Source organism: Montipora capricornis, chromosome 8, assembly GCF_036669925.1.
Source record: "Montipora capricornis isolate CH-2021 chromosome 8, ASM3666992v2, whole genome shotgun sequence".
NCBI lineage: Eukaryota > Metazoa > Cnidaria > Anthozoa > Scleractinia > Acroporidae > Montipora > Montipora capricornis.
Genome location: NC_090890.1, coordinates 21688310 through 21700809, shown reverse-complemented (window position 1 = coordinate 21700809; position 12500 = coordinate 21688310). Strand labels below are relative to the sequence as shown.

Here is a 12500-nt window from a genome sequence, read left to right as displayed (position 1 = left end):
ACTCAAAGGTCCCTTTATTTCTCCCACAGAACACTACTCTCACTATGTTTCCTGATGATACTTCAATAATTCAATCTAGCTCTACTATCCACGAGTTAAATGCTCCACGCCTTAATCGTGACGCTTCTGGCGTGTTTGCATCGACTAATTTCAACGACATGGCGCTCAACACGTCTAAAACTAAATCTATCTTGATTACAACTCAACAGAAATTTCATGGTCTAAATGACCATTCTCTTAATGTCATGATTAATGGGAAGTAACACCACTTTACACGGGAGAAACACAACGACAATAGAAGTTCAATTGTAAACAGAAGATTTTCTCTCTTAAGAAGGATCAAACCCTTTCTCACTTATCACTGTACTCTACGTTTCTTCAACTCTTGTATTCATAACCTCTCAGTTTATCTATTGTTCGAGTGCATGGGGTAATTGTTCTAGTTATTTATTGTCTCGTCTTCTTCGCCTTCAAAAACGTGCAGCTGGACTACACTCCTTGATACTGACTTCTCTCAACCAACTGTAAACTTATTTTCCAAACTCAAATGGCTTCCTATTTTCGTCCTTATGAAAATGGGAAAAATAGGACTTTTATTCACCATTCTTAATAATCCTGATGCTCCTCTTTGTCTTAAACGTAAATTCAATTTGTTGTCTTCCGTTCGTTCAACTGGTTTGCGCACCAGAGCTTGAGCTTTTAATCTTCAAGCTCACTACGCGTGGTCTAATTCTGTAAAGCGCACATTTGCTTACTCTGTTGCCAATCTTTTTAATTGCCTTGACATTTGATCTTAGGACCTGTTTACAAGCAGGTAGGGTAAACCCTAGTGCTAAGGTTACCTTAGCAGGAGGGTCAAACATAGCCCGGGTTTACAAGCAAATTTTCACAGGTAGGGTTACCCTACCACCCGGGACAACTTTGCGTGCTTGGTAACCGCCAGAATCGCAAACACAATGGAAACCGCTAAAACGTTGTCCCGGGTAGGCGAGTTGTCCCTAGCAGAGCGTTTACAAGGCAGCTAGGGTAACCCTAGCATTCACATAGGGTTACCCTAGCGCCAGGGTAGCCCTAGCTGCCTTGTAAACAACGTAGTTGAAAAAAAAAAATTGTCTGAGCGCTAGGGTAACCCTCTTGCTATGGTTAACCTACCTGCTTGTAAACAGGGCCTTATTAAGGAATAGCTTCTGTATCTCCTCCTTCTATTATCTTTTCATCTAGATTATATAATTTTAAGCATAAACTCTAATTACCCTATTCCTTAAGAGCTCTTAAGTTTGCTAGTAAATGTTTCTTATCTTGAAGAATTAATGTGTTGTAATTGTCGTTTTTCTCTTTATTGTAACTGTATTAAAAGGTAATTAGTTTATATCACCTTATATCTATTTTAAACCTTATTTGTCTACCTTTAGTTTGTCTTGTAATAAGTCGTATATTGCTGATTAGGCCTTGTTTTATATGTTAGATATCTCATCGGGTTAATTACGTCTCCTTCGTTAAATAAAGACTATTGCATTGTATTGTATTGTATTGTATTGTATTGTATTGTATTGTATTGTATTGTATTGTTAACAAATTGATGTCAGTTTTTCATGCGTCTGTCCTGTTATTGATCATGAATTTCGCCATAACATTGTCAAAGTAGCTGTGGATCCACGAGGCGATAGCCGAGTGGATCCCAGACAGAAGCAGACAGAAACATAACAGACTGACATCAATTTGTTTTTTACAATAACAAAAAGGCAGAGGGGTCAAAATTAAGTCAAAACACGAGAAGAAAGCGAGACAAAAATGCGAGAAACTTCAATCTGACGCGAGCAATATCACGTCATTATCGCATAAATTATAAAGTTATGAGTCTGTCCACTAATTGACAATAAAAATTAGCCAATGAGCACGCGAGAATTTTTGGAGCCATTGTAAAGTATTGTATTGAGTTGTATTGTATTGCTGGTCAGCTTACAGGTGCCATCTTTGTGGACTTCCGTAAGGCATTTGACACTATTGAGCATAATAATCTGCTTGATAAGCAGCAGTTGTTTGGAATCAGTGGGTCTGAACTTCGTTGGATGACATATTACCTCACTGACCGTTTTCAATCAGTGCTCATTGGAGATGTTCTGTCCTCTCCTCAGCAAGTAATTGCCGGAGTTCCGCAAGGTGCTATCTTCATTTCGATGTAAAGTCGTCGCAGACCAACTTGCTGGGACGAGTTGAGCAGTCGCTGTCAACTTTCCCGGTTCTCTCGTGAGTCTCACAATTTTTCATCTTTTTCCCCGGCCTCACGCCAAGACTTTGTATCTCACGGTTTTTCCGGGAAAATCACCCTAAAAGGAGACACACACTAAAAATTAAAGTGTAATACTACACTTAAAAATGGTGTAAAATTACAATCGCTTAATTAAGTAAAAAATGCACAACTCTATATTCACATTTCTATAACTTAGCCTAGGGCCATTAAGGTTGCATCGCAGACGATCGCGGATCGCAGAAAGTTCTTCGATCGTCTGCGATCGTGATCGCACACGATCGCAGAAGGTAGAACCAAGTTCTGTCGCATTGACAGGAATTTTGTATGAATCGAAGATTTGGAGAGCGTGTTTCGGCAAGAAAATTTGTGCAGACTTGAGTATAATAAAAACAAACTAAACATTTATGAGCAACGAGGTGGCCTCCCGAAACGATTAGTATTTGTTCGCCTTTTGCAACGATATAAATGTCATCATAATTCGGGAGTTCGCCCGCAATGAGGATAAGTGGAGAAGAATCTTGCCTCAACCCAGGTAGCTCTTTTTCAGTAGGCACAACCTGCATATATAAAATGAAGTGGAAAAGAACAGATGTGCAAGTTACATCGAACTATATGAGGTGCATTACCCGCCAGTTGAGATGGAAGTTATACTACATAGTACACTATAACAACTAAATTAACTGCATGGTTAGATCTACTTTTCAAGTTACATCGAACTGTATGAGGTGCGTTACCCGCCAGTTTAGATGGAAATTATACTACATAGTACACTATAACAACTGCATGGTTAGATCTACTTTACAAGTTACATTGAACCGTATGAGGTGGGCCACCCGCCAGTTCAGATGGAAATTATACTACATAGTACACTATAACAACTAAATGAACTGCATGGTTAGATCTACTTTTCAAGTTACATCGAACTGTATGAGGTGCGCCACCCGCCAGTTCAGATGAAAATTATACTACATTGTACACTACAACAACTAAATTAACTACATGGTTAGATCTACTTTACAAGTTACATCGAACTGTATGAGGTGCGCCACCCGCCAGTTCAGATGGAAATTATACTACATAGTACACTATAACAACTAAATTAACTGCATGTTTAGATCTACTTTTCAAGTTACATCGAACTGTATGAGGTGCGCCACCCACCAGTTCAGATGGAAATTATACTTTATAGTACACTATAACAACTAAATTAACTGAATGGTTAGATCTACTTTTCAATTAAGTTACATCGAACTGTATGAGGTGCGCCACCTGCCAGTTCAGATGGAAAATAATTATGCTACACTGTACACTATAAGAACTAAATGAACTGCATGGTTAGATCTACTTTACAAGTTACATCGAACTGTATGAGGAGCGCCACCCGCCAGTTCAGATGGAAATTATACTACATAGTACACTATAACAACTAAATTAACTGCATGTTTAGACCTACTTTTCAAGTTACATCGAACTGTATGAGGTGCGCCACCCGCCAGTTCAGATGGAAATTGTACTACATAGTACACTATAACAACTAAATTAACTGCATGTTTAGACCTACTTTTCAAGTTACATCGAACTGTATGAGGTGCGCCACCCGCCAGTTCAGATGGAAATTGTACTACATAGTACACTATAACAACTAAATTAACTGCATGGTTAGATCTACTTTACAAGTTACATCGAACTATATGAGGTGTGCCACCCACCAGTTCAGATGGAAATTATACTACATAGTACACTATAACAACTAAATGAACTGCATGGTTAGATCTACTTTTCAAGTTACATCGAACTGTATGAGGTGCGCCACCCGCCAGTTCAGATGAAAATTATACTACATTGTACACTACAACAACTAAATTAACTACATGGTTAGATCTACTTTACAAGTTACATCGAACCGTATGAGGTGGGCCACCCGCCAGTTCAGATGGAAATTACACTACATAGTACACTATAACAAATAAATGAACTGCATGGTTAGATCTACTTTTCAAGTTACATCGAACTATATGAGGTGCGCCACCGGCCAGTTCAGATGGAAATTATACTACATAGTACACTATAACAACTAAATGAACTGAATGGTTAGATCTACTTTTCAAGTTACATCGAACTGTATGAGGTGCGCCAAACGCCAGTTCAGATGGAAATTATACTACACTGTACACTATAACAACTAAATTAACTGCATGGTTAGATCTACTTTACAAGCTACATCGAACCGTATGAGGTGGGCCACCCGCCAGTTCAGATGGAAACTATACTACCGGTACATAGTACACTATAACAGCTAAATTAACTGCATGGTTAAATCTACTTTTCAAGTTACATCGAACTGTATGAGGTGCACCACCCGCCAGTTCAGATGGAAAATAATTATGCTACACTGTACACTATAACAACTAAATTAACTGCATGGTTAGATCTACTTTACAAGTTACATCAAACTGTATGAGGTGCGCCACCCGCCAGTTCAGATGGAAATTATACTACATAGTACACTATAACAACTAAATTAACTGCATGTTTAGATCTACTTTTCAAGTTACATCGAACTGTATGAGGTGCGCCACCCACCAGTTCAGATGGAAATTATACTTTATAGTACACTATAACAACTAAATTAACTGAATGGTTAGATCTACTTTTCAATTAAGTTACATCGAACTGTATGAGGTGCGCCACCTGCCAGTTCAGATGGAAAATAATTATGCTACACTGTACACTATAAGAACTAAATTAACTGCATGGTTAGATCTACTTTACAAGTTACATCGAACTGTATGACGTGTGCCACCCACCGGTTCAGATGGAAATTATACTACATAGCACAATATAACATTTAAATTATCTGCATGGTGAGATCTACTTTACTTTCAATGCCATAAAAGAAGCACACCACACGAAATGTAATTAGAGTAGGTCAAAAGAAGACCTCAACACATGATAGAAACAAATACATAACAATCAACGCGATGGAACACAACACGTAATCATCAAACCGCGTCACATAATAACAAATCTCACCACATAATGACAAAAACACACCACAAGACAAAACTTCAAGACCAAAAGGATAAAGATTACGTAAGAAAGTTATAGCTTCCCATAATTCTTTCTTATTCTCCACTGTATTCTACTACTTCCATTTCATCACTACCCCTAAAACAACCCAAATCCTGAGCATCTTCATAAAATTTATGACATACAACTGTAGGAAGTTCAGATTTGACTTAAACTTATAGAAAAAAGGGGTAAATTCCACTTAAAGAATTCAAACAAAGGAAAAACTGTTGCCATAGCCGTACTGGCCTAATAAGAACAGGAAAACAACGTGGAGTGAACAGTTCTTACCTGTCAACTGTCTTTCGCTTCAGACTGAAGTGTTGCTAGTGGTTGTCTGTAGTTGACTGCATGGCTGGCCGCACTATGTCACTGAGGAATAAATAGGTGTATCTTCATCAGTAAGAACAAATGGAGACCTTACACTAAAATCTTTAAGGGATATTTGGGAATGATTTCCGTACAGGTCCCTACTTCATTATGCATGCAGAATAAATTAATTATTCATTCGCGCTATTGTTTTGTAGAACAATACGTATACCCAAGAGAACCGAATATATACATGGGTAATTTGTACTTACGGGATGAATAAAAACGGATCTCATTTTGTCTCTCCCTCCCTCTCTCTCTTCTTTCCTTTCATCGCCCACACCGTTACTCCTTCGTTCCGGCTTTCTTCTTTCTATCCCTTCGTCTTGTTCTTATTTCCAGATCCCACTCGGCTTTTTCTGCCATTTAATCCCATGATATGTCACTCACAGCTTGCCTTGAACTCCGACCCACTGTAAACCTCTGGATTACTTGTCCCTGTTCTTTACCACTGAGCTAACGTGTCAAGTTGCTAATTCACACCTTGAAAATGATATTTATTTTGAATTCTGGCTGACTATTTACATAACAATGATACGTAATTATATACACGTGCCGCGCCGAGCACCTACAATCGAACTTACACTTGTAGGTTACCGTTAAGAGATCCCTGTTTTACTACTCTTGAAACAACCCATACCTTTAATAATGCTAACCGTAACCCTAATTACAACTAAAGGCACTGTTTAGGCTTAAGATTAGTCCCTGTGATAGTTTTAGGTTTTCCAGTATTGCTGTGAACTGTGACCTGCTTTTCCTTCATGCTCCGTGCGTGCGGCACACTTATAAGTTCACTGCGTGGAAGAGTATACCACGCTTAAAGTCTGATTGGTGCATCTTTCATGGGAAACTTTCATGCACGAGTTCATTGCAATTAAAATCGTTTCATATTTCCCTTATTTTGAAGCAAACTTGTGTCTTCGTAATAATCAAGATGGCTATCGAAGTAAAAGGGTCGCAGCAATGGGAGATTTGATCATTTGGAAATTGTCCCTGCTTAATAGCCTTTCCAGAGTTGTTCATACAGTGGTGCAAAGAAAACAATTTACTTTCGTCTTCCGTGTCCAAAACCTGTGTGAAAACGTAGTCAGTTGGCAAAGACAAAGTGCCGCATCGGGAGATGGATCTGTTTCGCGATGCTCTAGAAAAAACTACAATGGATAGCCTTCCATCCGCCAGAACACATATTAATTTTCTTACGGAAACTTTCCTTGAAAAAATATTAGCCCTAGCTACCTGTGGCCCGAAAGTTTACAACTGCCTACAAGACAAGGGCTAACATCATCTCACCGCAGTTAACCATCGCCTAAACTTCATCGACCCAGACAAACGAGCCCACAGCAGGGCATTGAAAAGACATGATGGGGAATGAAACGAAGTATGCCTCGTACGGGAACATCCATGGATCTCTACCAAAGCTATTTACTTGGAAGTATCATTGAGCATATTGCCGATCTCTACAAAGAGCGATAAATCGCAAAATCTCTCTAAATGCACCGTTCGTGATCCTAAATACAGGAAAGGAAGAAAATATACACTTTGCAGTGTCTCGGCGAATTTTTAAGCAGACAGGAAGAACAATTTCACGATAAAAAGAGCAGGTAGCCATTAAATTTCTTATGACAGTACTTTTATTTGGTATGTTTGTTACGTTTGCGAATCTGAACCCTATTACAACGATTGCTTGAAACTCCACTTCTTGCGGTCATTCGAAAACTGAAAAATGGGCAATTGGAATTGCAGGAAAAGTGCCGAAATTGCAGGAAAAACTGTTCGATTTTCCGTATTTCAGACAGAATTTCGACCGACTTTTTTTAAGTCCATATAGGACTTAGAAAAAAAACGTCTAAAAAGAAAGAACAAAGCGCCACAGTCCCAAAGGACGTCTATTGTTATCGCTATTGTTTTCTTGAAACAAAGGAGTGTATGCATAATGAAGTAGGGACCTGTGCGGAAATCTTGCCGATATTTGTGCTGAATTGTAATCTAACCTTGCACAGCTCTATTAATTTATTTATCCTCAAATTCATTGCTTTCCTGAATCAAAGAGCCAATATGAATAAAATCAGTCCAATTCCACTGAACAACACTTTATATTTAGCCTGTGTGGCGACCGACTGGGAAAAACCGATTGGAAAACGAAACCGAACCGGAACAAACGAACTAAGAATGAAACAAGAATATTATTATTGCAAAAGTAGACAAAGTACACCAATTAAACCAATGGAATAATAAACAGAGATAAAGTTATCTGGGCTATAGGTTGGCCAACACTTCACAGTCTGGGTTCAGCAATGGGTCACTCATGAATTTCTCTCCTATTTAGCCTTTCACGAATGTTTTCACTTCGTGACACTCTTCCTCTAAATATATCTCAGTAAAAAACAGCCGCCATTTTTGTAATATCACGCCCCTGGTGAGTCATGGGTAGTACCAGTCCTTTACACTTACCTGGCGCTGTTGTCGCGCGAGGAAATCAATTTTCCTTACAATCTTCAATTTTGGTCCAACATTACGAATAAGTTATGCTCCCAAATCACTACCGGTATAACTCCGCTTTCCAAGAGGCCAAGCAAAGAATTTCTCATCAATTTCCATGCATGAAAGAAACATATATTTATATTAAATTTTAAGGCGGGAAGTTGCGGTCGCCTCGCCAACGAACGAATACCACGACATTGTGTTTATGAATTTAGGTAGATTTCACCTATTCTGCGCGCTGGCATATCATTTTCCGGGAGAAGAGTTCTAACTGACCGTCGCCAGGACGCAAGGTCTTGATTTGGGTGACATAACGAGCTAACAGTGCCTTCCATTTGTGTCTCAAATCTGAGGAACGTCAAAACACTGCAACAATTCTTTCGTTTTCAACGTAACAGAAAACAGCTTGTATTTTTCTATCGTCCTTTGGTGCGAATTGTAGTCGATCCAAAAACACTTGGATCGACTACAATACGCACCAAAGAACGATGAGGACATCATGATCTTCAAAACTTAACAATAGAAGTAACGAACACAGTTTACTCACCACGAAAGGATTCAGCATATTCGTTGTACGGGGCGCCTAAACTGGTAAGCCATTCGCCTACTTCCTCTACTGTCCATAGTTGAACATCTGAGCATCCATGAGCAGCCATTGAATTTAAAATAACGCAAGAAACAGGACCTCCAAATATTCAAGACCTTCTCCAAAGACTGGCCGAATGAAAAGGAGTACAAAGAGGGTCATCAAGTTTCTTTATCGCTGTTCAATAATGCATCTTGATTGACGGAGAATTATGTCGTCTTTTTGACCGGAAATTTTTGTCAGAAGACGTAAATATCGCAGCCAATCACATGGCTCGAAGTGACAATTGTAACCGGAAACAAACCTTTTGAATTTCACCGTGCAGCTTTAAAAAGAGTAAAAATACCCTACATTTAAAGTAATTTTAAAAGATTATTTGGTGTAATAGTTTACACAGTAACAAGGTGTAAAAATACCCTACATATAGAGTAATTTTAGAAGATTTTTTTGGTGTAATAGTTTACACAGTTACGTGGTGTAATTTTACAGCAGTCGCTGTCAACTTTCCCGGTTCTCTCGTGAGTTTCACAATTTTTCATCTTTTTCCCCGGCCTCACGCCAAGACTTCGTATCTCACGGTTTTTCCGGGGAAAATCACCCTAAAAGGAGACATAAGTGTGCCGGTGCGATTTGCTCTGAATACTTGAAGACTGAAATTAAGTAGAGCCCGAGTCCGTGTAGTCCTGTTCTGGGACTCCCTCTTACCCCGCCCTGAAAATGGGCCTGGAACCCAGGCGGGAAAAAAGAGAATCCTGTATTACTTGCAGGCACATGCTCGGAATGAGCCAATCATATTGCATTAGATGCCAGACTGGATATGTAAAAAAAGGGAACCTTGAAACTCCGACAAAATAATCGTGTATGAAAATTACTGTGTGATTTGCAGTGTCTGGAAAAAGAACATCTAAATTATGCCTCGTCGTGACCAAACGAGGAGAAAAAACCCTGATCGCAGTGATGTTGGAAAATTATTGCCCAATAAATGTAACGACTGAGAGAGGATCGCAATAAATCGATGCAAAGGCTGAACTAGTTAATATAGCATAGGATTTCACTAAGCGACAAAAAAGCTCGGAGTCAGAATTTCATATTATCTGCAGTACTTTACCTCTAACAATGAGTTTCAGAAGGAAAGTGCTTTTAAGTAGCAACAATAAAGGCAAGGTGACACACGCTTTTAAGAAGCATTTTTCATTCTTATTAATTAATATTCAAGAACAAATTTTGACCAGAAAAAAAAATCGAGACAATTAACGTCCGGAATAATCGATGTTTGACTATGCATAAGGAACAGTATTGCTTCATCGTTGCGTTATCAACACAAACTGGTATGCAGAGAAACAAATAGTCCAGGTTGTGATTCAATTTCGTTTAATTAACGTTTTATTTCACTTTATCAGGAATAATGCTCTGTCATGCAATCGTCTTTTAGTTTTTTTGATATAAAAATCATTGCATTCTCAACACGCAGCTTCACATAAAACCTTAGCCATTTTGGCTACTGCCTTAAGTCTGTCCTTGTAAGGAAAGAAAGATTTAATGCGACAAGTGCTTTGAAAAAATATACTAAGGAAAAATTAATAGTCTGAGTAAATTACTCTACTCTAATTACTCAAAAAAAAAACTCTGTTTGTCACCGGTGTTTGTGTATTATTCCTGATAAAACTGAGAGTATTTACGACATTTTTTACTTGACTGTTTTATATTGGGTATCTAAACAATTTGTCCCCGATTTTGAAAAAAAAATTGGTAAGCCTAAATTCCTGAAACAATAACAGTTTCAATAATTACTGTGCAACTCAAATGTTCACTAGATCATTGCAATTTTCACATAGCTAGATCGACGTAAGTAATGAACAATAAATAAGAGTTCAAGCAGGAGATTTATTAGTCTTCAGTTCGTTGAGCGATTCACATCCACGACCTACATATAGTATATTTGTAAGTTTCAAGGAGTCTCAGGAGAGCAATTAAATCAAAATTTGATATTTTTCTGCGCCAACATCATGCAGCTGTTCAGTTGGGTTTCAGGCACGAAATTCCATTACTTTCATATGTCATCCATCTGATCTTCCACGATTGGGACTCACGATAAGAAGGACTGATTTACAGTTAACATCGGACTCGGACAGAAGAAAATCGCAAACATATTCAAGAAACAACCATATAGCAAATAGATTTGTCAAATCCTGTTGGAGGTTTAACAAAACCATCATTACCGGTAACGACTGCATGAATAGCTTGCAGTTGTTCTGCCTTAGGCACAAAGGAAAAGTGGCATTTCTTAAACGCGAGATGAATTGCCTCTACTGAGAAACTTGATGTTATATTAAATTTCCTTTCACGTTATCCTCATGTATCCAGTGTAAAAGCACTCGGAATAAACTATGCCCAAATAAGGAATCTTTTTCCAAATATGGTTTTTCGCCCAGTTTTGGGGGAAAAATGGCCTCATACCGAGCATGCGCCTGCAAGTAATACAGAACTCTCTCTTTTCCCGCCTGGGTTCCAGGCCCATTTTCAGGGCGGGGTGAGAGGGAGTCCCGGAACAGGACTAGAGTCCGTGTCGAGTTTCCAAGTAGGGGAAGAGGGTGGGGGAGGTCCAATACTGACTGCGATAAGAGAAGCGCCTGCTCAAGAAATGTGAAAGAGTTCCTTTTCAGCATTGTCCACAAGAACAAAACTGTCCTTCAAAAGTGTAAGCCTTTAAGTAAGGAGCAACTTGTTTAACATTTTGACCCTGCAAGGCCCTGAGGTCTGAGACCCGAGAATTGGAGAGGGGGTCAAAAGATTTGTTTCCTACAAAATTCCAAGGTCTTGGCCTTTTTCGTTGACCGGTTTCGAATTTACATTTTTTGTGGCGTGACTGTCAGGGGCACCCAACGACCAATTTGTTGTAAAATGTATTACTATACCCCAGTTAATGAAAATAAATGTTATAAAGGCATTTTCAGGTGTTTTTCAGTGTTGCTGGGAAAACATTATCTGTTCCTTTTTCCCAGCAAGACACACAAGAAATTTCCCAGCCAGCTAGATAAAATTGGTTGGTTTCCCAGCCAGCTGGTCAAATTTATTTCCGAGCCAGGAATATTCCGCGCGCTTTCAAATCCCTCGATCCAAAACGACCGAACAAATGCGACAAAACCGAGACAAAACAGGATTTCTCCGCAAGCGCAATCACTCTGACCAGCCGTCGTATGTTTGTGACTACTCTCTGGGAGAGGGAAGGGGTTCTTTTTTTTTTTCTGTTTTTTAGTCGTCCTCAGTCTTCGGAGTTTCTACAGCCAGCTCGGATTGAAATGCTAGAAAAAGTCAGTAATTCCCAGGCAAAACCTCTATCAATAACAAAATTTCCCAGCCAGCTCATCGAAACACCTGTATTTTTGCCAGCCAGCAAGATTCCTCTGGGGAACAGATAATGTGAGGAACAGATTCGTTGGGTGCCCCTGGACTGTGAAACTATCTATTGAAAACTATTCGCGCTGACGAAGGGCTAACTTTCGAAACGTTAGCTTTCCAAATCATTCACGGTAGTAATTCCAGTCTTCTGTGTAACAAATCATACCGCGCATCTCAATTCCTCCATTCTCGCATAACAAAAATTCCTTGCGCTTTTGACCACAATCCCTTGAATTTCGAAGTAAAATCTGTTTTTCTCGCGATTAGAGAGCTGCTTCGTTCGTTCGCTTCAGGCTCACACACTGCGGCAGCAATAAAAACTTGATTGGCTGTAGATTTTTTGGA

At 39.1% G+C, this 12500-nt stretch overlaps 1 protein-coding gene across 1 annotated transcript in view; it reads right to left on the bottom strand.

Moving 5' to 3' along the window:
• LOC138013839 (uncharacterized) overlaps positions 1-12500 on the bottom strand; it is a 19992-nt gene that overhangs the window by 1042 nt on the left and 6450 nt on the right. The window lies entirely within an intron of this gene.